Below are 24,960 nucleotides of genomic sequence, written 5' to 3'. Positions count from 1 at the left end.
GACCGGGAGTTCAAGTCTGTTTGTAGGGCAGCACCACGCTATCGGGTCACCTCTGGGCAGTTTCCCTTGCCCTGCAGCATAAGAACCAAAAAGGACTTTTCCAAGAGCATCCATAGGATGGATTGGGCCAGACCAGAAAGAAAAACAAAGTTCTGATGAGCAGGACCCCTGCTCCCAAAGACTGACAGACAGAAGATGAATACACCATGTGGGAGGCACCCACACCCTGCTGAGCCCGAGAGGCAAAGGACGGCTACCCACATGCCCAAGTCATCACCTGGCTTAGGGGTGACTTGTTTTTAACCTGAAAGGTCAATGTTCTACAGCAAAGCACAAAGCGCAGATGTTTCCACTGAACTAAGAAACAGTGTGGGGGCAGCACTTAGCACTGTAATGGCACATAGTAAAGTACTCAAAAATGTTCACAGATGTTGGAGGTCCTTCCCCTCTGCTCGCCTCTGTCCTCACGAGCCTTGCCACCCGGTACAGCATGTGTCTGACCGGTGCGGGCACTGGCCATCCGGCTGGGAACTTCCTGAGGCAGGAGCATACTCTGCACATCTTTATATCCTGTCGGGAGCACAGGAGGGTGGGCCTTCCTTGAGAGCTGCTTGGAGTTCAAGAACAGTGAAACAGAGGACTAGAAGGGGCCTGGAGCCACCTTGCATGAAAAGGACAGCAGTGTCCTAGTTCCTGTCCACCACTATGCATGCACCCCACATGGAACTCAGTCAACACCACAAGAAGGCGTGGGGAATTTCTTACTCAATGTCTGCCTTGTCCTGTAGATTAGAGGCTGCATTAGGACAGAGAGCAGTCCATTCTCTGTGCCAGGGTATCTTCAAAGTGGCCCAGAGTAGGGCCTCGGCAAACCTTGAATTCAGAGAAGTCAGACTGAAGGGAATAAGCCCTTGACCCTGGCCCTGCCTCCTGCAAGGCCATGTCCAGCATCCCACAGAGAGCCTAACCCTGACCCACTGACCAGATGCACTTGGACACCCAGACACTTCTAGAATCGGGGCTGGGCCAGCCATGCTCCCTTAGAGAGGCCCAGATGTAAGGTCAAGGGACAAAGCAGGATGCAGGATGTGGGAACTGAAACCCACCCCATGTCCTCTGAAACACGCAACACTCAGTTTCTCTTGGCGCTGGGGAGTCAACAGGGAAAAGGGTTCATGAGAAGCAAAAAGGGGGCAGAGCTTGGGAAGAAAGAAAGGCAGTGGGCAGAGGAAACACAGGAGAAATATCCTATTGTGGGAAAACCCTCTCTGGAGATCAGAGGAGCCGCCCCCGGAGGGCCTGGACTTCTGGAGGAAAGAAAGACAAAGAGGGAAACAGGGAATTTCCAGGTCCTGCTGACTTCATGCCCAGACGGTCAGCGGCAGCCCCTGGATGACCACTGGGCAGACAGGAACTCTCCCTCTGATCAGTGAGGTTTTTATAACTTCTCCCAGAGAGAGGATTCATTCTCAGGATGACAGAGCTGGAGGGGACTCTCCAAGGGCAATGAGGCGAATCCTGCATTATCAGGTGGGAGAGAAATGCGCCCAGAAACACTCAGTGGATGAGGGGCTGCATTAGAACATGATGACGGCATGTGCTCCCCTCTGCTGTCCTCAAACCACAAGTGTGTTTTCAAAGGCGAAAAGGAACCACTGACCACTCCCCTCCATACAGCAATATCTGGAGTTCAGAGCCCAAGAGTCCTTGGGCATGAGCTCATCTGATTCTCACTCATGGCACAGGCAGTGCAGCAAGGCAAGGCCCTGAGCAGGGAAGGCCAAGGTCACAAAGGAGTCAGGATGGAGCTGGGACCAGAAGATCCCTGCTCTCCCTCCAGGGTGCCCACAGCCCATCCTCCATTTCCCTTCCTGCCCAGCAATCCAATGGCACACCACAGGCCCCCGCCATATCTTCTCGCGTAGTCTCTATCCACCTGGCCTGGTTCCACAAACTACAAATCAGCAGGTGCTCCACCAGCAGTGGGACTCCAGCCCCCCTTGCCCAAACCAGAAACAGCTGGTGGTATAGAAGCAGCCAGCGCAGACTTCCTTCCAAAACAAGACCTCAGCCAGGGAGGCCTCCACAGCCCGCCCCAGAGGGGCCCTGGGGCTGCCCACTGGAACCAGAAAGGCCCAGTTTTGGGGCAGAAAGGGGCCCAGACAGACTGCAGGTCAGGCAACGACCACAGAGTGTGAAGATGGAAATGATGCTGCTGAAACCGAAGGAGCCACCCACTAGCAGGCAAGCACTTGTGGGTGGCAGGGAGGCAGTAGTCTCCAGGGCTCAACTCTCAGCCCTACCCCAGAAAGAGAGGGGTGTGATAGAGACTACATTCAGAATTAAATTTACATTCCAGCTTTTGCACTGAAATGCTTTGGTCTGTCAGATTATCTTGCCATTAGCCATGTTCTGGTGCCTGCGGAGTGGGGTGGCCCCAGACCCTCCAAATTATATTCACTTGCATAGCCACTAACATTTGCAAAATACTTCATCGTGTCCCAAGCATTGTTTTTCCATCTGATTATCACAACAGCCCTGGGAAGAAGGCAGGGCTGATACCTGCATGATGGATAAGGAAACTGAAGTCCAGCTTAGGGACTTAATCAGCCCAATTGAATGCTTCTGGTCACTGGCAGCATCCTGGGGTCAGCTATCCCTGCAACCCTGGAGCAGGCGATGCCCTCCCTGGCCCAGAGGGAAAAGTGTAAGCAAATCTCTGGTACAGGGAGGTGGAAGGTCATGGAGGCCAACATCTACCTCCCCAGCAGAGGCAAAGGCTGCCAGGGATGCTGGCAGGTGGGCTGGCAGAGGGGGCATAGGGAAAGGGTCTCCAGGAAAGATGGCACAGAACAGAATGTCAGAGAGGTCTGTCCTAGTGTCTACTCTGCTGTGTATGGAACCAGGGGTTCATTCCCTCACATGCAAGGGGAGGAGCATGGGCCACAGAGAAACTGGGTGATGGCTAAAGCTGGCCTCAGGATCAAGAAGACCCAAGCCTCAGGAGCTAGCAGCAAGCTGCAGGAAGAGAGGGAGCCAGCACCATGGAAACATCGCTGCCTTGGAGGCAGGAAGAAAGGTCCACAGAGGGAAGGTGCTCAAGGCCAACCTTGCAAACACGAGGCCTGAGAGGGGGCCTCACCTGCACTAGCCTCAGCTCCGTCCACCCTGTGGGCTGTGAGACCCTGGACCAGCCACTCACCTTTCCTGAGCCTCAGTTGCCTCATTTGTAAAACAGGAGTAATAACAGAACCTACCTGATAAAAGATCAAAGAAATCAAATGAAACAATGTGTATAGTTGGAAGGGAATTCTCACTTTCTACTTTATGCAATACTCCCTGATTATCTGATTTAACAAGAAACACATCCTTGTTTTATACATCCTTGTTTTATAATAAGATTTCCAAAATAATAAGCGTATACAGTAACTAGCTCAGTACTTGGCACACAGCAGATGCTTAATAAAAGGCTGAGGCAACCCCACAACCGTGCCCAGCTGATCTAAGGGCCAAGGCTTTCCCCATATGTTCCCTCCTTTAACAGGGGATTTTAGGCTCTTTGGTCAACTCAGTAAGCTAGGTTCTGGCCTCCAGTTATTCGCTAGTGATCTCAAATCACCATTTAACTGTGGTTAAGCAGGGTGCCTGGGCACACCACGGCTAGTGAAGATGTAGCTATAAGAAGCCCTTGAACCACGATGCCACACTCACCAACGACTGAGAATCTGAGCCTCATTTCCTCTGTTGTAAACGGGAATATCCTGCAATTCCACCCAAGGATGAAAGGAAGTGAGACACCATGATATCACATTGCACACATAGACAAAAAACTGTCCACATATTTGTGTTATGATGACCTCCAGTCCTCCCTCACCAATTTCCAGGCTGGGGAGACTGCAGCCTCAGGTCCATCCATCAAAGGCCAGGTCGGATTTTTCAGGCAGTGACACCACTCTGTTCAATACTGTAATGGTGGACACCTGCCATTCCACATTTTACCAAACCCACAGAACATACACCACCAAGAGGGAACCCTGATGTAAACCATGGACTCCAGGTGATAGGGGTGTCAATGTAGATTCATCAGCTGTCACAAATCTACCACTCTGGTAGAGGATATTGATAATGGCGGAAGCTATGCATGTTGGGTTGGGGGGAGGCGCAGTATATGGAAAATCTCTGTACTTTCTTCTCAATTTTGCTGTGAACCAAAACTGCTCTATAAAAAATACGGTCTTTAAAAAAGACAAAAGGACCAGGCTGCGCTCTCCTGATGGCTGTCAGGTTCACACATCAGTGAGGACACAGCACCTACTTGAGACAGTGTGTATTCAAGGACTCCACCCTGGCATCCTCACCAATAAGGAGCCCAGACTTAACTCCTCCATCCTTGCAATCAACTGAGCAATAATGAGGCTGCAGGCACAGAGTCTCATATAAACAGCTAGGGCTCCAGAACTGTGGGATCTAGCCAAGGTACACTAGGGTAAACACTTAACACTCACTAGGCCTCAGTTACCTAAAAAGAGGGAGCTGCAAAAATAGTAGTAACATGGGGGGTTGCACTGGACAATCTTTAAGGCCCCTTCTAATTCTAACATTTCAGAATCTGAAATTTATTAGCACTACTTTCTTTAACCTTCTAATGTTAAGATGGCTCCAATCCCCAGCTCCAGTCCCTTCTAAGGCCCAGGTGGATTTCCCTAACCCATCAGTCCTCCCATAAGAGCTTTCATGGGTGCTGTCCCCTCCCCGAGTGCAGTCAGAGACCCTCAGCTGACATCCACAGCCCTGTGCCAGGTCCTCCCCTCCTGCCTAACTTGTACCAGGCTCCGGCCAAGCCTGCTCTGTGTTCCTCAACATGGCACATATCTTCCCATGTCCTTCATCCTCCCCTCCCCTGAGTCACCCACAAAGGAGGCCCCACTGTCTCCACCAAGCCTCCGAGGCCCAGGTTACACACCACCTGCTGAACACCTGAGCCAGAATTCACACTGCAAAAGAGGACTGGAGAGCACCTAACTAAGCCAGAGAGAGGGTGACAGTTCGTTAGGTGCTACCCTATGCCAGGCGCTGGGCTGCACCATTATGCACATGACCTCATTTTCTTCTTGCCACACAGAGATGGAAATTATCATCCACACTTTCCAGCAAGGAAACCAATAGACGCAGTACATGGATGAGGAAGCAGACTCAGAGAAGTTAAGTCATTTGCCTGAGAATACACAGCTGGTTAGTGGTAGAACAAATAATGCAGCCTCAATCTGTCAGATTCCAAAACCGGTGCCCTTTCCACTGCTCTGCACTGCCTGGAGAGGCGGCAGGCTGACGCTCAGAGGTAGGAAACCAGACCTGCTTTCCAGTTCTCCAGAACATGCCCCAAGTTCCTAGCCCCTGCCTTTATATGTCTCTAGCTTTATATGCAACCAGGTGGCAATCTGCCCCTCATCACCTGCAGTCAACAGGGTTTAGAATCTCAGGCTGGAAGGGAGCTCAGAGGACATTCCATCCTGTGCTTACCCAGTCCTCTGAGGAGCCCAGGGACTCCAGCTGGCCAACTTTAGCAATCCAGATCTCACCAACTTCCTCCCCAAAACAACTCCTGGGGCAGCCAGCACTGGCTATAGTTAGGCTGCTCCCAGTTCTGTTTCTACTGGTCCTTCTCTCCCATCTGTGGTCCCCTGGAATAAGGAACAGGATGCCCATCTTCAGCATGACAGCCCTGAAGACATTTGGAACCTGCAGCCTTCTCTTGAGGTTGATCAGCCCTTTCCCCTGTACTGTTCCACATAGGGGCTGCCCCCTCTCCAGCCCCCCACCAACCCTCTACCCCACACTATCTCTAGCTGGTTCTAGCACTGGACCCAACAATCCAGGCATGGTTTGCCTGACCAAATGCAGAGTGACTTTCACCTCCACCCTTTTAGGTAGTATATTCCTACTGAGGTAGCCTGAGTATACATTTGCTTTTCTTACAGCTGAGTCACCCACTGAAGAATGTTCTTTCTCAATGACAACAACCTGCATGTATGCCTAACTGGTGAGAACAAAGTTCTCGTGTAGAAAAGTGTGCTTGAGGGCTGGGTGCGGTGGCTTATGCCTGTAATCCAACACTTTGGGAGGCTGAGGCGGGCGGATCACCTGAGGTCAGGAGTTCGAGACCAGCCTAGTCAACATGGCGAAACCCAGTCTCTACTAAAAATACAAAAATTAGCCAGGTGTGGTGGCACATTCCTGTAGTCCCAGCTATTGGGGAGGCTGAGATAGGAGAATCGCTTGAACTTGGGAGGCGGAGATTGCAGTAAGCCAAGATCGTGCCACAGCACTCCAGCCTGGGAGACAGAGTGAGACTCCGTCTCAAAAAAAAAAAAAAAAAGGCCGGGCACGGTGGCTCAAGCCTGTAATCCTAGCACTTTGGGAGGCTGAGACGGGTGGATCACGAGGTCAGGAGATGGAGACCATCCCGGCTAACACGGTGAAACTCCGTCTCTACTAAAAAATACAAAAAAACTAGCCAGGCGAGGTGGCAGGGCGCCTGTAGTCCCAGCTACTCCGGAGGCTGAGGCAGGAGAATGGCATAAACCCGGGAGGCGGAGCTTGCAGTGAGCTGAGATCTGGCCACTGCACTCCAGCCTGGGCGACAGAGCAAGACTCCATCTCAAAAAAAAAAAAAAAAAAAAAATGTGTGCTTGAGGAGGTGCAACTTACCTAATGGGGCAGAAGTAACTGATTGATTCAGTAATGCCCTATGTAGGAATCTAGAGATTTTTGCATCAGCACACACAGAAGCTGGACAAAAATGTGCACTGCCACATGCTTTGTAATAGACATTTTTGCTATTCTTGAATGTCCATCAAGAAGGGACTGGTTAAACAAACTACCATTCATTTGATGGAATACTGTATAGCCATCAAAAAGAACGGGGTAGATTGCTTGGCAATGATACAGGAAAATGCCCATAAAATACAAACCAAAGTGCAGATTTATATGTGTAACAGGATGCTATTTTTTTCAAAAACACATAACTCTGTGTGTGTATGTGTGTATGTGTGTGTGTGTGTGTATACGGAATCTTAAATGTGCGTAGAAAAAGGCCTGGAAGCCCAGTGCTTTGGGAGGCCAAGGTGGGAGGATTGCCTGAGGCCAGGAGTTCAAGACCAGCCTGGGCAAAAAGCAAGATCTTGTCTCTATTTAAAAAATTTTTTTACATTAGCGGAGCATGGTAGCCCATGCCCGGAGTCCCAGCTACTTGGAAAGCTGAGGTGGGAGGATCACTTGAGCCCAGGAGTTCGGGCTACAGTGAGCTATGATCATGCCACTGAACTCCAGCCTGAGTGATACTCTGTCTCTTTAAAAAAAAAAAAAAAAAAAAAGAAAGAAAGAAAAAGAAGAAAAGAAAAAAGTCTCAAAGGATACATACCAAACTGCTACTAGTACACTGCTCTACAGAAGGACCTGGGTAAGGAACTAAAACCAAAAGAAACTTTTGTTTTACCTATGCTATTTTAACTCTTTACATGGGAAAACTAGTCCTATTCTTATACAATTATAAAATTAATTTTTAAATACGATGGGGACAGAGGAAGGGGAAAGGAAGGAGAGAGAAGACAACTGTCACTTTTTTACTTTATATCTTTTGTACTGCTTGAGTTTTGGGGGGTTTTCCCCAATAATCATGTGTTATTTGGGAATTTTTTTAAAGGGAAACTTTAAAATATTTTTTAAAAAAAATTTAAGTGAGCTGGGTGCAGTGGTGCATGCCTGTCGTCCCAGATACTCCAGAGACAGAGGCAGGAGGATAGCTTGAAACCAGAGTTTAACCCTGTAATGCCCCTGCCTCTAAGAGGTAAGATGCCAATTTTGGGGATTCCCCTTACACAAAATATGGTGGAAAGAGGGTTTCACAGAGTCAAATCCCAGCTATGATCCCTTCCCGAATGACCTTGGGCAGGCCTCACTTTCCTTGTTTCTCCCTACGGAAATGTTGCAAGGACCAAGTAGGAACCATAGAGTTCTCTGTAAACCTCAAAATGCTACCCAGACAGGAGCAATAATGGCTGTCAAGGAGCTAGAAAGGAAAAGGCTGGACAGCGGCTGAGGTACTCGGATAAAAGCCAAAGATGCCTTGTGTTAACAACAAGAAGCTGAAAGCTACCTAAAATGAAGAGGAAAATGAATAAATACATTGTGGCAATTTCCTACCAGGGAATACTATACAGCAGTGAAAAAACATGAGCCACAGCTGGAGCTACGAACGGAAGAATCTGGGTCTCGCTCTGTCGCCCAGGCTGGAATGCAGTGGCATGATCTCAGTTCAGTGCAACTTAAACCTCCTGGCTCAAGTCATCCTCCCTACCTTCCTTCTCAAGTAGCTGGGACTTCAGGCATGCGTCACCACACCCAGCTAATTTTTGTATTCTTTGCAGAGATGGAATTTCGCCATGTTTCCCAGGCTGGTCTCAAACTCTGGGGTCAAGAGATCCACCTGCCTGCTCTGCCTCCCAAAGTGCCAGGATTATAGGCATGAGCCACAGCGCTCAGCCTAAATAACGTTTTTAAATATAAAAAAAACTATGTATTATTTAGGGATGCACACATTTATTTAAAAAAAAAAACTTTAAAGAAATGCAAGAAAAAAAAAGCCACTAAATTCAGAACACTTGTTTCTTGTTGGTGGCTAATGGAGAAATTTTAGGTGATTGTAAAATGTGTTATTTCTTAAACCAGATGAGTGAGCGTGCAGGTGCCTGCATGTTACCCTCTATATCTGACAGACTCCTTCATTTTTTCTCTTTTCTTTTTACTGTATTTTTTGCTTTTTTTCTGCTTCAACTTTTATTTTAGATTCAGGGGGTACATGTGCAGGTTTGCTACCTGGGTGTACTGCGTGATTAGGGCAGGGATGATCCCATCACCTGGGTACTGAAAACAGTTCCCAACAGTTTTTCAACCCTGCCTCCCTCCCTCCCCACTCTAGTAGTCCCCAGTGTCTACTGTTGCCGTCTTTATGTCCATGAGTACTTGTATTTAGTTCCACTTATAAGTGAGAAAATGCAGCATTTGGTTTTCTGTTCCTGTGTTAATGTGCTTAGGACAATATTTTCTAAAAGTCTATGTTGCCAGTTTCCCAGGGACCGGATCAGGCAAGAGTTGCACCTGCAGAGACAGAAATGGGTGGAGAGGGACCAAGGCTCCTGAGACTGCTGCTGAAGCTGACTGTAATGAAGGCAGAGGATGAGCAGCCTGAAGGCCAACAGAGAGCCTGGCCAGTGCTCTGCCGTGTAGGTGGAGACCGAGCCAAAGGCCCTTGACTCATAGGGCAGTCCCATACCTGCCCTGGCCTCTCAGCGTGACTCCTTGGTGACACAACTCCCACAGCACCCACACACCTACACCCACTTCCCCCCCACACATACGCCTGCCTGGGCTGCCCGGTTTGTCCACTGTGTAGGTCCTCAAGGACACAGAGCTCCTGCCTCTCAAGGAACAGCCTCAGGGTGAGGTCCTTGGGAGAGAAGAGTTCAGCTCTGCACAGAGCAGCCCTCAGACAAAGAGCCAACTGCTGCTCGCCAGTCACCCGTTCCAATCTGAAGAGTGACTGACCTGGGCCAGTCATGGGAAAATCATCAGGAACTTCCCACAACGGTCATGGTGGCTGCCAAGGTCTTTCTCTGGGGGTTGGGAGCTGTGCTCCCCCACAGAACAAGGGGACCCAGCTACCCTGTGCCTTCCTGTGGCAACTCTCTGGAGGATGCCCGGATACCCTCCCTACAGATGGCCAGGGAGAGGAGGGACAGGCACTGCGGGCATGTGGGGACATAGCAGCAGAATCTAGGAGGGCAGGCACAGCAAGGCCTGGCCAAGGGGGAAACCAGGAGCTGCCAGAGCCAAAGAGAGGGTGACCCAGTCTTTGGTTTTTGGTTGTTACAGAGTTTTTAAGACTTGGAAGAGAATGCCCTGAGATGCCAGACAGTGAAACGTTTTCATTCTGCAGCTGGGAAACCAAAGCCGACAAAGGGGAACAGACATGCCCACAGCCGCATGGGACAGCAGTAGCACAGAAGAGATGCATACCCCGTCCTCTGGTGACCACTGTGCACTCTCTTACCACACCATGCTACTGCTCAGCCTCTCTCCCTCCCTCACAGTGGTCAGGTAAGCAATGAGGGAAAATGATGGAGGTGAGAAAGGAAGAACCCGCGCTGATGTGGGCCCACAAAAGAAAGAAGTCTGGAACAGCACTGGAAGGGGCTGCCTACAAGGTGGAGAGTGCCCTGATCCCAGGAGTCAGGGTCATGCAGAGGGGCACCAGGGCTGTTGAGGGAATTCAGGCCAAGTGTCTTCAAAGACCCACCCACATCTGAGTTTCTACAACCCCAAACAGGGACAGATGCTTGAGACAAAGCCAAAGACAACTCATCCAGAGGGGACACAGCATGGTCCACAGGTGGCAGAGGGTTGAAGGCAAGTGTCTTAGTCTGCTTTCTGCTACTATTCTGTTGAATATCACAGACTTGTAATTTATAAAGAACGAGTTTATCTGGCTCATGGTTCTGGATGATGAGAAATCCAAGTGCATGACACCACCATCTGGCAAGGGTCATGCCAAGGTGGAAGACAAAAGAAGAAAACCAGCGATTGAAATAGAGAGAGTACTGACCAAACTGGCCCCTTGTATAACTAACCTCCCCCTCCCCCCGCCCTGTGATAGTGACATTTATCTATTTATGAGGGCAGAGCTGACAAACCATTCATGAAGCAGAGGGATTATGTTTCCAACATATGAACTTTTGGGGGACACATTCAAACCTTAGCAGCAAGTTATCCAGCGCACAGAACATCAAACCAGTCTCATCATCTCCTACTGGAATCCTGTTAATGATTAGCATCATTAATGATAATAGCAACGACCATTTACTGAGCTCTTACCACACTGTTGGCCCATGCTGAGTGCTTGCCACATACTGTCCCATTAATTCCCACCATTCTAAGAGGTAGCACTGATGTCATACAGAGCTGACAGGTGAGGATGCAGAGGCCCAGAGTGACAGACACAGCACCTACCCAGGTCTGCCAAGTACTGAATCATGTGCTCTTCACCAGGGGTGCTCAAGGAGCAGCCCGGACCAGCGGCACTGGCACTGCCACCATCCACTGGATCAGAGGCTCTGGAGTTGCAGCCCAGCAATCTGTGTTTAACAACCACCCTCTACCTCCACCCCCAGGATTCTGATGCATGCTCAAGTTTGTGTACCAACTGCTCTGACCATTTCCCCATGTTGCTAAGGAGAAAAATCAGTATTTCTGAGTCTGGTATCAAAATCCTTTAGGGTATTTCCCAGGCCAACTTGTCAATTCTCTCAACCTAGGAGAGGCTGATTCCAGATATTCTGACTAGTCTACTAAGTCCCAGAACAGACCCAGGTTCCACTCTGCACTTCATCATTTTTTTAGGGTCCGACTTTGAAGTCACTTCCCTCCAGAAGAACCCCCTCAACCATCTGGTGCCCCCAAATTACTCTGCACTCCAGTTATACCTATGCCAATCCGACTCATTTGGCACTTACTGGCACACAATGCCTTTCAGGTCTCACTCATAGCACATCTCCCCATTTGACCAAAAGTTCCTGGAAGGCAAAGCCAGCTCCTTATGCACCTGTGCATCAAGAACACTGCATGGTACTGGGCGCAGGAGCCATCAGGAAATGATGCTTGGGAGAGCACTGGGAGAGCAGACTCTGGTTCTACTCCTGCCTTCTCATCTTTAGGCCTTAGTTTCCTCATTTGTGAAATGTGCCATTATTCTACTCATTCACTGAACAAACTCAGAAAAGCCATCCACCAGGCACTCTTCTCCCGCTACAGAAATACACTCGAGAGGACTAAGGAGGTCCCTGCTCACCCTCTTCTATTCTAGGAAAAGTGAAAGACAATAAACAAACACTAAAAATAATTTGCCAGACACTAAGTTCTATGCATACGCTTTCTCATTAGCAAATAAACGAGATTCTTTCATAGCATGATACATGCATGAGAAAAGTAAAATAGTAATGACAGAAAGTGAAAAAAGGGGCTGCTTTGCATAAAAAGATCAGGGAAGGCCCCTCTGAGGAGCTGACATTTGAGCTGAGACTTGATCGATAAGGAAAAACCAGTCATGGGAAAAGCTGGGGAAACATGTTCTGGGCAGAGGGAACAGCACGTTTGAAAGCCTAAGGATGAGAACAAGTTTGGCTTGCTGGAGGGGGAAAAGCAGGCCAGCATGGTGTGGCCAAATCACAGCGGGTAAAACAGTAACCAGTGGGTTGGCGAGAGAGGCAGACAAACAACCACCTACAACGCTGCCTCACTCAAATCAGGTCGGCCTGACCCAACCAGGACATCCGGGCCCCAAGTCACAGGCAGCACTGGGGGTAAGGGTATGACTCAGACCCCACAGCTTCCTGGGGCCCCAAAAAACCTGGTGGGGGTATCCAGGGGTAGGCATCAACCCTCAGCATGAGTGCCATGCCATACCCATGGAACACCCAAGACTGGGAGACAAACACGGTTACATAAGCGTGTAGAACATTGCACACTCCCAGTGGCAGCTTCCAGAGGGGCATGATCAATTGCTTCCATGAAGTGCCAGTCCCTGATCACATTATTTTCCCGGGACACAGCAGGACAGCACCCTTGGTCAGGGAAAAGGGAACACGGTCCAGGATTCAAGGGTTGCTAGTCTTGGGAAAGTCTTAACCTTCTCTAGGCCTCAGTTTCCTCATCTGAAAATTAAGAGTTGTTAGAAAGATTAAGAGAGGCTGGGTGCGGCGGCTCACACTTGTAATCCCAGCACTTTGGGAGGCTGAGGCGGGCAGATCACTTGAGGTCAGGAGTTTGAGACCAGCCTGGCCAACATGGTGAAACCCCGTCTCTACTTAAAATCAAAAAATTAGCCGGGCATGGTGGCGGGTGCCTGTAATCCCAGCTACTCGGGAGGCTGAGGTAGGAGAATAGTTTGAACCTGAGAGGCAAGTTGCAGTGAGCCGAGATTGCGCCACTGTACTCCAGCCTGGGTAACAAAGTGAGACTCTGTTTCAAAAATTAAAAAAAAAGATTAAATGAGATAGAGAATGTAAGCACTGTGCCCAACACATAGTAAGCTATTAGCATTAGCACTATCAGTTTTTTCACTGCCTCTCTTCTGTTGCAAAACAGAGAACACCACGGGGATGCTGAGTTTGTACTAATTAATATTCTACCCTCCTAATACAATTCTACCCTCCTTTGTCAAGGATTTTTCTTAAAAATTCTGAGTCCCCTTTTCTGACCTCTCATCAGATGCCAAATTCCCCTCTATCACACCCCATTGTTTGGAAAATGAGTAAGTGCTGATTAAATCCCATTTTGACGGCACTGTGAAAAAAAAAAAATGATGCATTAGGAATCTACACATTTCCCTGCACTGTCATTCTGCAAGGGGGTGGGGAAGGACGTTGCTGCTTCTTCTGCATCATCCACAAAAGTCCCTCCCTCCCCCTACCAAAACACAATTTCTCACCCAGTCGCACAAAATTCCCATCTGCTCCTGTACACACAATGAATGTACAACGCACACGTGCACACAAATGTCCTACAGTGGAAAGGTCAGCCTTCAAACTCCATCCCCAGAAGCACTCCTGGAAACTCATCTATCCCGCACATGCACTCTCCAACAATGTGCATGCAAAACATGTTCAACAGACATAGTATAATAGGAACTCTGGAGCCAAATGCCTGAGTTCAGATCTGACTTTGCAACTCACAGCTGTGTGACTTCAAGCTCCAAGTACCTCGGTTTCCTAAAGTATAAAATGGAGATAAAAACAATGTTTAGGATGGAAGTGACAATTAAATTAGTCTAATACACGTAGAGCGTTAAGATCAGAACTTGGAAAGCGCCCAATAAGAATTATTATTTTCCTCCTCGTGACATATGTACACTGCTTCCACAACTTTATACGAAACTCCTGACGCCGCGTAGGCAACTCGTCTCCACAGGGTAGACACCCAAACGGCCGCAGCGCTGCCCGTACCCGGAGGGTCTGCGCACTGTACAGCCGCCCCACGCCGTTCCCAGGCGCGCTGCCCCGCGCAGTGCGCACGCGCGCCCCCCACCAGCTCCAGCGCCAAGCAGGGAGTCCCCTCGCTGCCCTGCCTGGCAGCTGGCGGAGAGGCCCCGGGACCTCGCGCGCCGGGCCCGGGTGCACAAACCATCTTCCCAGCTCGCGCCCCGCCACCACCGAGGCTCTGGACAATCTGGGCCCGGCCTCCCTTCTTCCCCTCCATCCCCTCTCCGGCCCGACCAGCTTACCCGAGGACCGGGAACTTTGGGACACAGCGCCCCGCTTGCTGCGTCCAGCCCCGAATCCAGGGACGGGGCAGCGGCCAGGGGCAGGCTCCGGCCCCCCGTAGCAATCCTCGGGCTCCTGGGCGGGGGCAGGGGGACCCGGCTGAGGACTAGGAAGTGCCGGGGGCCTAGCCGGGCCGCCCCACCCCTGGGAAAGTCCCCGGAGACTGGCAGACCGCTCGCCCAATCGTGCTGCGCGCTCCGGGCGCGCCCACGGCCGCCAGGGGTGGGACCGAGCGAGGTAAACACAGGCTGCCCGCGGTTCCGGGGGCCCGCGGTGTCATCACGTCCCCTCGGCGGCCTTCCCCTCTAGGAGCGACCTCGCTGGCGCCACCGTCCCGGGCCCGCGCGGCCCCTTGCCGCACTCCCAGCCCCGGAATCCCCTGGCGGAGGCCTGGGGCCACCTTGAAAGTCGGAATGTCAGAGCGGAGGCGAGCCACAGAGACCACCTAGACCCTTCCTTGTGGCGAGGGGCGAGAGCTGGGAAGGGACCTGCCAAAAGGCACGTAAGCATTTGGCAGTAAGCCAGAACTGGAGCTCAGGGTCCGAGTTCCGTCCAGGGCGCTCCAGGACTCTTCTTAACGAAACTATAGAAATTCCAAGCTGAAAGGACCCGTAAAGACTCTTACCACTAACATTTTTTGCTCCAGACATTGTAAAGAATTCCCAGACATTGTAAATGCTTTGCGTGCATTATTTTCTTTGCACAATCACCCTAGTGAGGTGGGTTTTACTACCTTTTCTTAAAATAAATAATATTTGAGTCACAAAAAGGTTAGATGACCTTAGTAAAGGGCTGAATCAAGATTCAAACCCAGGTGGGCAAATCCAGAAGCCGCCTTCCACCCTACCTAACTATATGTGGGCTAGATAATCCCAGCAGACTGGGATTTCCTAGACCGGTAAGGAACAGAAACTTGCTTTAAGGGTAGGAAAGCTTTTTAAAAGTTTATCCTTTTATTTTTAAAAAGAGAGAAAGGTAAATTTTAATTCCAAAAAGTAGAAGGCCTAACCTTGGAATAAAAAATAGCTCTTTAAACTAAATATAGCTTTATGAAAAACCTATTGCAAAAGACTCATTTCACTGGTACTGTTGAAAACTTAGTCATTGACAGGCCCTCATCCTCAAAAAGAATTAGGGGAAAGGGTTTGGGGAACTGTTTAATACACACCCTCATTTTACAGAAGAGAGACTCATCAATCAACTGTGACTTCGCGATAATACACAGGCAGACGCTTGCCCAAATTAGATACCTAATCTGGGGATTCTCCTTTAAGGTTTTGTAACGTCCTAGGGTTCCTTCAGTTACTTCAACGGTGTTATTAGATCTTCAAAACGATATTCATTCTAGTTTAATTATGAGAAGAATTACACTTATGGCTTGATTCAAAAGGGAGGAAGGGAGGGAGGAAGCGATGCAAACACCAAAGCACCACTGAGGGTCACCACTGGGGGGATCTTACAGAGAAATTGGGAATCCTGGCCCTGGTTCACATAGCAGCTCCCAGGCATCATCTCCACCCATCAGGTCCCCACCTGCCAGTTTTCTTCCTGCTCTTTGCCTGTACTTCCCAATTCTCTTCCTGCAATGCTGTCTTCCTATTCCCAACCCACATGTTCTCCACCCCCACCCTCTATCCACTGAAAACTAAAATTTACCTAAAAATGACTGGTCTCTAATTACTTGCATTTTGTTTCCACACTATTTCAGCTCTTTTTGTAGCATGTCTGGCCTTAGCTGGGCAGACAGTTTCATTTCTCAAAGTGCCCGCTAGGAATTCTCAAGCTTGACGTAAAAATAGCATTCAGTCATCTTTTTATCTGATTTCCTAGTTCTGGATCCTTTTTCTTAACAGTTACAATTTGTGAGAAAACTTGTTTATTTATAAGTCGTGACTACCCCCACCCCTTCCATTCTTTTAAGTCTTGGTTTGTCTTCAGGGTATTCCACCCTGATAGAGGCCCTGGAGCCCATTGATAACAAACCCCTATTTGACAGATAGGTAAATTGAGTCCTCTGTCTAGAAAAGGACTTGCTCTAGGCCACACACAGAGTGACACAAGCGGGATTGGAATCCAGGGCCTTGGCTCCCAGTCCTGTGTGCTTGGTCTGCTGTACCAAGTTGTCTTCACAACGATATGATTTTTCTCACTGTCTTGCAGAAACTCACCACTGTCGTAAACACAGGCTATGAATCGAACTAATGGGATTCCAATCCCTGCTCAGCCACTTACTACCTGGGTGGCCCCTCTAAGCCTGAGGCTACTGTCTGGAAAATGGGGGATAATATACCTATTCCTCATGTGATCATGAGGATAAATTGGATAATGCAAATAAAGCCCAAGGCTCAGCACAAACTAGGCATTCAAGAAATGATAGTGGTGTCTAGTTGTGGGCTGCATGCATTGGGTGGAACTTTGCTGTTAAACTCTGCAGTGCAACCTCACCAGGCTCTATCCCACCATACACATCCTCTCTGAGACCCTAGCCTCTGGGGGCGTGGCAGGAATGGGAGACAGGCCCCCTAGCCTGGCACTGCCTGCTACCCTGTGGTCTGGAAGGGGATTTCCAACTCAAGAAGCTGGGCCTGACGCTGGGAGCTGAGTGACTCAGGCAGGTGCAACCTCTTGTTCTTCCAGAGTAATGACAAGCACTCGCACAAAGCCACACCCAGAAGGAAGATCAAACTGCCTTTGTTTTGTTTTGTTTTATTTGGTTTTGTTTTAAAGCACACAACTTCTCAATCTCCTTTCTGCTACTCCCTCCTCCACCACCTCTACTGAGGTAGCTACAGAGTCAGACCCAGATACACATTTGAAGGAAATAAAAAACATACAAAAAATCCATCTATAACCAACTTAACTCTAGACCAAGTGCCAGAAGAGGGGTGGAAGCTGCATAATAAAAGCATTAAAAGGTAACATATGGAGTATTTGCTGTGTGCTAGCTCTGCGCTTTTATTCATAATTTGTCTCCCAACCAGCTTGTGAGGTTGGTACCATTATCATCCACATTTCACAGATGAAACTGAAGCTTTGAAGTATTAGATGACTTGCCCAAGGTCTTACAGCACAGCAAGTAACCAGAGCTTGAAGATCCAGGCTCTTAAATGCTTAACACTCTTAAGCTGCAGGCTCCAAAGTCCTGCCAGCTATCAAGACATAGAACTCAGAATGCCAGGCTTGAAGGGTCTTTAGAAATAGTCAACCCGGGCAGGGCATGCGGTGGCTCACGCCTGTAATCCCAACACGTTGGGAGGCTGAGCCAGGCAGATCCCCTGAGATCTGGAGTTGAAGACCAGCCTGGCCAACATGGTGAAACCCTGTCTCTACTGAAAATACAAAAATTAGCCAGGCGTGGTGGCGGGCACCTATAATCTCAACTACTCGAGAGGCTGAGGCAGGAGAATCACTTGAACCCGGGAGGTAGAGTTTGCAATGAGCCAAGATCACACCATTGCACTCCAGCTTGGGGACAAGAACAAGACTTCATCTCAAAAAAAAAAAAAAAAGAAAAAGAAATGATCAACTCAGTCTTTTCATTGTAAGGCTGGAACTACACCAAGGGCCAGAGAGGGGCAGGGATTTGCGGGAGGTCTTACGTTGAGTTTATGATTCATACACAGAACAGAACCCAAGTATCCTACTCCCAGCACAGTGCTATTTCCACATACCCCAGATTGGAAATGGAGCATCTAAATCAAACAAGCACATGCCTCATTCCATTAGGAGAATGAGTGAATCAGGGCCTTGGCTAGGGGAGAATGGAATTCGGGGAGCAGCTAATGAACTAGGAAAAGAGCAGCCCTGGGTCCCTTCCTTGGAAATAGCCTGAGGCAATCTCAGGAGTGTAAAACCCTCCAGTGGATTCTAGGTACTTTTTGGTGCTGGGTGTAAGTGTATATTAGAGAGAGATTTTGATGATAGTTAAATGAGATAATGCACGTCAAGCACATGATACTGACTAAAATTGTTCTAGGCAGTTGTGGCAGTTTTTGGTAAAAAGTAAATAAATGAGCAGAGTCCATGGTCCCAGCTTCTCTCCTCTGCCTAAGAAGACATTTTTAATTCTCTCTATCCACCTCCCAAATACCTGCATGAGGAGGTAGTTGTATCTTCAGAAGTTTTCACATTTATTCAGCACCTTAAGGTGAATGAAACCATTTCATATCCACAACTTGCCCGTTTCCTAAGAGACCGTCATGCAGAGGATAAGGTGTGGGCTCTGGCCTCTGGGCTTAAATCACAGCCCTGCCACTTACAACTCTGTGCCTTGGTTTCTTTATCAATGACATAAAGATTATAACTGTGCCCAATTCACAGGATGGTGACGATCAAATGCCATAGGGCTTGGCCTCAGTGAAAGGTGGCAATGATCATTATGATCATCAATCCTGTGAGGCAGCAGGGATTGCTTCTCTCCTTTCCCCAGGAGGACCCCAAGGCGTGGAGCTGGGGAGCAGCTTGCCCTAGACATCACACTGTCCTCTGAGGAGCTGGGCCTAGAAGGCATTGCTGCTGACTATTCTCCAGGCTCTTTCCCCTCTTCCCCCTTCTCTATCCCAACTATTTTCCCTGTGTCCCTGGGCCTGCCTGTTACACTTCAGTTTCTAGGGCACCACTGGAGGAGAGGAAAGGCAAAGTGACACGGGGGGAAATTCCCAGCCTCGTCACATAGTCACATACGCGGCCTAGCCAAGCCCCTCCCACAGTTCCTAGGAACCCTGGGTCTCCCGACTCCAGCTTCTCTCCCCCTGGCCTCTCCGTCTCCAGGTCAGGGTGTCAAGCTGGATCTGGGCTTGCATCCAGGGTTGCCCCTCGTCATCCTCCTGGAAGTGGGAACAGGTCAGCCAGGCTCAGCCTGCCCCAGCCTCTCAGGAAGTTAGACCTACAAAACCGGAGCATTTCCTAATCCTGGGAAGCCCTAACAGGGCCCTGAGAGCAACCCTCTTTCAGTCCCACCCACCTTCCTCCCTGTCCTCTCCCACACCCTCTTCTTCTAAGGCCCCTCCCCGCTCTCCCTCCATTCCTCTGTAGCCTAGAAGCCACCATCACACTTGGCCTCTGTTCCTTGCCTCTTCTAGCCAGGGACTTCCCTGGACTGTGAAAAGATGCCTGGGGAGGGGATGAAGAGGGCCATTTGGATGAGCTGGCCTTTTCTTCATCATTCCTGGTTCCAGAGTTTCCTCATTCTTACGGTAATTTTTATGGACCACTCAGGATACAGGAGTGGACCAATCAGACCCGCTTCCTGCTCTCTCAGAGCTAACAGACTCTCAGGAGCCATATGGGGCTATCTAAATAAGTAGAATTAAACTAAAATTAAATAGAATTTTAGTCCAGATTTTCTAAGTAATCAAAGAGGAAGCTGCATCAGCTGTATCTGCCTGCGCTTGGCCCACTCCCTGTGCCCTGGGCTCTCTGTTAAAGGTTCCACCACAAAAGAGTCCAGCGGCCCTAGAAGCAGAGCAGGCAGGAGAGAAGCAAGAGATCCTGTTGCTCCAGTGTTAAAGAGGGCCTCAGCCTCCATTGTGTTCCCCTCAGAGGCAGCATCGATTCTTGGTCTCTTCCTATCTAGCTGCAGACTTCTAATGTGCCCAATACACACCTGTACACTTCCCATCAAAAATTCACACACACACAGACACACACTGTACACACAGATACACAAACAAATACAGTCACCAACTTACACCCACACAGACACATACACACCTCAGGGATCTGACACAACACAGGCATTCTCACACACACAAACACCCACATCCATGTTCACACTCGCACACCTCCCTTTTCTTGAGGGAAGAAGACAAAAATAGGCTTTTCTTTTCCCTTTGGAAAAGCTAGTAACAACTAGAGAGAAAAAGACTGGCCAGGAAGGCAAGGCCAGAAGAAGAAACGAGATGCGGGAGAGAAGACAGCGGAGAAGGAGGCTGGGTGAGGAGCAGGGGCTGGGAACCCAAGACTTGGGTGGGAAGAGCAAGCTGGGCTGGGAGCAGCAGACCCTGGCTGGCAGGACATGGGAGGCCAGGTGGCTCTTGGCATGGAGCTGGGGTTATCTGCTGACCCCAGCACCCTTGTGCGGTGGGTCCATTCCCCTGTCCTGGCCACCCACCCCCATCTGGTCACTCACCTGGGGAAGGGCAGGAGAATACCAGGCTGTGTGCACCGGGGGCGGCTGTCCCTGCGAAGGCTCCTCGGCTCACTGTGCTTCTGCAGGAAGGAGGGCTGGGCTGAGCTGACTTTTAGGCAGGAGGGGAATTCCCCGAGATGGAGGAGCCGCCACCAGGCAGCCCCGCAAGGCCCAGCTGAGGCCCCATCCTGCCCCCTGGCAGAGCAGAGGGCCCTTATTTGTCAGCCTCCACCTGTCACTTCCCAGACTGGCTGTCCCGTGCTGTGAATTCCCAGGGAGTTGGTGGGCGGGGGGGGGGGGGGGGGGGGGGGGCGGGGGGGGAAGGATATGGGGGGGAAGAGTGGAAGCCTGATGCTTCCTCAGCTGGGCTGGGAAGAGGCACCCGAGGATGGGCTGGGGCAACCTGGCCTGGCCTCCCTGGGTTCTCCTGAAGACCTCCATTTCCTCCTTCGCCTCAGGTGGGGGATTCCAGTGTTCAGGGCCCTGAGGAAGCTGCCAGATGCCCAGCCCACATCCTCCCACCCCGTTCCTATCCCACCTGTTTCCACTTACTCTCTGAGGCTTCTCCATCCATAGTGAAGGAGGGGCCCACTCCTTTCTTGGTGCATGCCGAGTCACATATGGATGTCAGGTAAGGCCTTAGAAACTGCAGCCCAGGGAATTCTGCACTGACCAGCTGGAGATCCTGAACAAGTCACCTCGTCATCCTAAGCCCCAGTAATTCCCTGCTTAATGAGTCCTGCTTTGCCTGACTCCTGCCATTTAATGGTAATTAAAATGATGGGCCGGCACAGTGGTTCATGCCTATTAATCTCAGCACTATGTGAGGCCCGAGGCAGACTTGAGCCCAGGAGTTTGAGACCAGCCTGTGCAACATGGCAAAAACACTGTTCTCTACAAAAAATACAAAAATTAGCTGGGCGTGGTGGCACTTGCCTGTAGTCCCAGCTACTTGGGAGGCTGAGGTGGGAGAATTGCTTGAGCCCAGGAGATTGAGGCTGCACTGAACCATGATGGCGCCACTACACTCCAGCCTGGGCAACAGAGTGAAACCCTGTCTCAAAAATAATAACAGATTTAGAAATAAAAATCATGATTTGTAGACATCCTTTGTAAACTACTGACTGCTTTACAAACGTAATGTCTTTGTTCCTTATCCCCTGAAAAGATGCCTGGGGAGGGGATGAAGAGGGCCATTTGGATGAGCTGTGGCCTTTCTTCATCATTCCTGGTTCCAGAGTTTCCTCATTCTTATGGTAACATTTATGGACCACTGAGGATACAAGAGTGGACTAATCAGACCCCGCTTCCTGCCTTCTCAGAGCTCACAGACTCTCAGGAGCCATATGGGGCTATTTAAATATAAATCAAGTAGAATTAAACTAAAATTAAATAGAATTAACAGTTCAATTCCTCAGCAGCACAAGCTGCATTTCAAGTGCTCAACCACCACATGTACCTACATGCTAAATCTCTGCAGAGAAAAGGGTCTATGTACAGGCAAACATACCATCTTTTTGCCCCTGGTCTAGCTCAAGGGTCAGTGTCAGTCATTCAACTGCACTTTCTGTGATGATGGAAATATCTGTGCAGTCTGGCATGGTAGCTGCTTGCCACATGTGTGTAGCTCAGCCCTAATGTTCCTGGATTGCAATTTTCCCCCTATATACAATATTTTCACTTTGGAGTCCACCATAATCACATATTCTCTGTAAATTCGCAGAGCCTGGCTTAGACCAGTTCCTGCCAATGGAATCTTAGATGGCAAAGGGACCTTGAAGGGCTAAGGAGTTTCAAGGAGCTGGAGTGACGTGAGCTGGGATTGCCAGTTAGAATACTTGACTGGCACATCCTGTGAGGAGAATGGCTCTGAGCTCTCCCTGCTGAAATGCTGACAGCAATCAGTTTCTCTCTCCTCTTCCCCCTTCCAGCCATGGATTCCTTGAAGTTGCCTTCTCTGTTCAGGCCAGGGGATAGACACCAAGGAAGAAGAAGCCCTCAGACTGGGAATCAGTAGAGCTGCCTTTGAGTCCTGGCTCTGCCATATGGCCCTAGGCAAGTCTTTGGTCCTCAGCTTCTCCTTCTATAATGTAAAAAATCAGGCTAGATGACCACTAAGGGACCTTCCATTCTGACACTTTAAGGAAGTCCAAAAGTTCAGAGGAAGGAGAAATCAGGAGGAATAAAGGTAGATTGCCAATAGGTGGTTAGGAAATAAAAACACTAATAGCTAATATTTAAGCTTATCATGTGCCAGGCACAGTACTCAGTGCTCTTAAGTGAATTATTTCATGCAGCTCTCTTAAGAACTGTATAAGACTGGTACTACTATTCTGCAAAAGAAGAAATGAGGCTCCTAGTGAGTTAAGCCAACTGCTAATAAATGGCACAAGTAGAGTTCAAACCCAAGTAATGTCTCCAGTGCACATGTGGAGGAGATGAGACCTATACTGGATCTTAAAAGAGGGCAAAATTTGGATATACGCAAGGAAACTCTCACAGGACCACTCTTTCGATATGAAATTATCCAGCCCTACTTCACCCATTCTGACATCTTTGGTCCTGCTGCTGATGTTGTAGGGACAGGATCGGGCCAGTCTCATAAAAGCTATTTGATACTTATTTAGGGAATGAATGAATTTGACTCTGTGAGTTTCCTGGTTCACCAATTCTGTTGAACGTTCCCCAAGGATAGAAACTCTTCATGCCATTAACCCAGGATTTGGCAGATTTCTGGACCCCATCATAGAGCTAAGAAATCAGACTGTCTAACGAGGGGATCCCAAAAGGCAGCGGTTTAATTAAACTCCCTGATACTCCCCATAGAGTTTGAGAAGCCAAAACTCTCTGAGGTGGATCTTCCAACTCCAAAGCGAGAATTATCTGCTCACATATAGGCAGCCAGGTCGAACTCACTGTCAGGAACCTGAGGATGCGTTCACTTCTCTCAGTCACCCAAGCATGAAATCTATGATTTTTGCGAAGTCCCACTCAAGCCAATGAAGTTACCTTCTTATCTGAACTTTGAGGACCGGCAGCTAGAAGAGGTCAGAGAATCACAGTTTTTCAGATGTTTGCTGGCTCAATAGCCTACCCAGAGCCAGCACATCCTCCACCACCATTGGCAAGTGGTCAGTCAAGTTTTGCCACCATACTTCAATGACGGAGAGCTCACTATCTTACAGGTAGTCTATTACATTGTCAGTCGGCTCTTGTTAAAGCTCAGATCTGCCTTTTTCTCCTTTGGATAAGTGCCTATCAATGGCTGACAAATTCTTCCAAGGCCGTTCATGATCTAGCCTCTACTTACCATCCCTTTCCACTCTAACCACCCCTAAGGGTTCCTCAAATGTGCAATGGTGCAATCTCGGCTCACTGCAACCTCCGCCTCCCAGGTTCAAGTGATTCTCCTACTTCAGCCTTCTGAGTAGCTGGGATTACAGGCAAACGCCACCACGCCCGGCTAATGTTTTGTATCTTTAGTAGAGACGGGGTTTCACCATGTTGGCCGCGCTGGTCTCAAACTCCTGACCTCATGATCCACCCACCTCGGCCTCACAAAGTGCTAGGGTTACAGGCGTAAGCCACTGTGCCTGGTCTTCCTTTCTGCTTCTTTTGGCTTCCTTGCATGTGCCTTGGCCCCTGGCTGTAGCACCTCCCCCTCTGTGCCCTTCACCTGGCCAATGCCTGCTTATTTTCTCTGTCTCGACTTAAGTGTGCCTCTTCTAGGAAGTTTCCCTGACCTTCCCCATTCCTGCACTCCCCTCCAGACCACAGCAGGCCCCTCATTCTGCATTTTCAAGCCCTCCCTTTCTCTCTCTCTGCAACTAGTTGTAATAAAATGATTATTGGTGCAGTTAATTTAGCATCTGATGAGAGAAATGGTTTTCAGCCAGGGATGATTTTGGCCCCCACAGGACAACTGGCAATATCTGGAGACATTTTTCATTGTCACAACTGAGGAGGGAGTATACTACTGGCATTTAGTGGACAGAAGTCAGGGATGCTGCCAAGCAGCCTACCATGCACAGGACAGATCCCCATAACAAAAAATGATCCAACCTAACACATCACTGGTGTTCTCAACATGTCCACAGAGAAAACTTGTGCTGGAGTACAAGCCCCATGTGGTCAGGGACTATTTCTTCTTTGATTGTCACAATTTCACCAGTGCCTAGCAAACAGCAGACAATCCATGAATGCTTGTGGAGGGAAGGAGAGAAGAAGGAAGTGGGTCATAGAATGAACTGCTAGAATCCCATTGAGTGAGGCTGATGTGTACAATGTCCCTGAGGTTGGGGAGAGTAGAGGACTGGGGAGACGCCTATAAAGTGAGCTGAGACTGGGCAGACAGACCTCGGGAGCCTTGAACACTGGGTTAAAGAATGTTGCCTCTGGCTGAGCGTGGTGGCTCACGCCTGTAATCCCAGGACTTTGGGAGGCCGAGGTGGGTGAATC

At 49.4% G+C, this 24,960-nt stretch overlaps 1 protein-coding gene across 11 annotated transcripts in view; it reads right to left on the bottom strand.

Annotated features, from left to right (window-relative positions):
* The window catches only part of TNIP1 (TNFAIP3 interacting protein 1), a 58,427-nt gene extending 37,824 nt beyond the window's left edge, over nt 1-20,603 (bottom strand). For 2 of the 11 annotated variants that reach the window (XM_010373667.2, XM_010373672.2), the window contains exon 1: nt 14,333-14,527. The gene's annotated coding sequence lies outside the window, so the exon portion shown is untranslated. Of the gene's footprint in view, nt 1-13,540; nt 13,757-13,784; nt 13,821-14,332; nt 15,052-20,502 lie in introns of those variants that run through there. The other 9 variants (XM_010373669.2, XM_010373668.2, XM_010373673.2 and 6 more) reach the window with 9 other exon arrangements.
* Between the last annotated feature and the right edge of the window lie 4,357 nt (nt 20,604-24,960).

The sequence above is a fragment of the Rhinopithecus roxellana genome, chromosome 3 (assembly GCF_007565055.1).
Source record: "Rhinopithecus roxellana isolate Shanxi Qingling chromosome 3, ASM756505v1, whole genome shotgun sequence".
Classification (NCBI taxonomy): domain Eukaryota; kingdom Metazoa; phylum Chordata; class Mammalia; order Primates; family Cercopithecidae; genus Rhinopithecus; species Rhinopithecus roxellana.
This window is presented reverse-complemented; position numbering and strand designations above follow the sequence as displayed.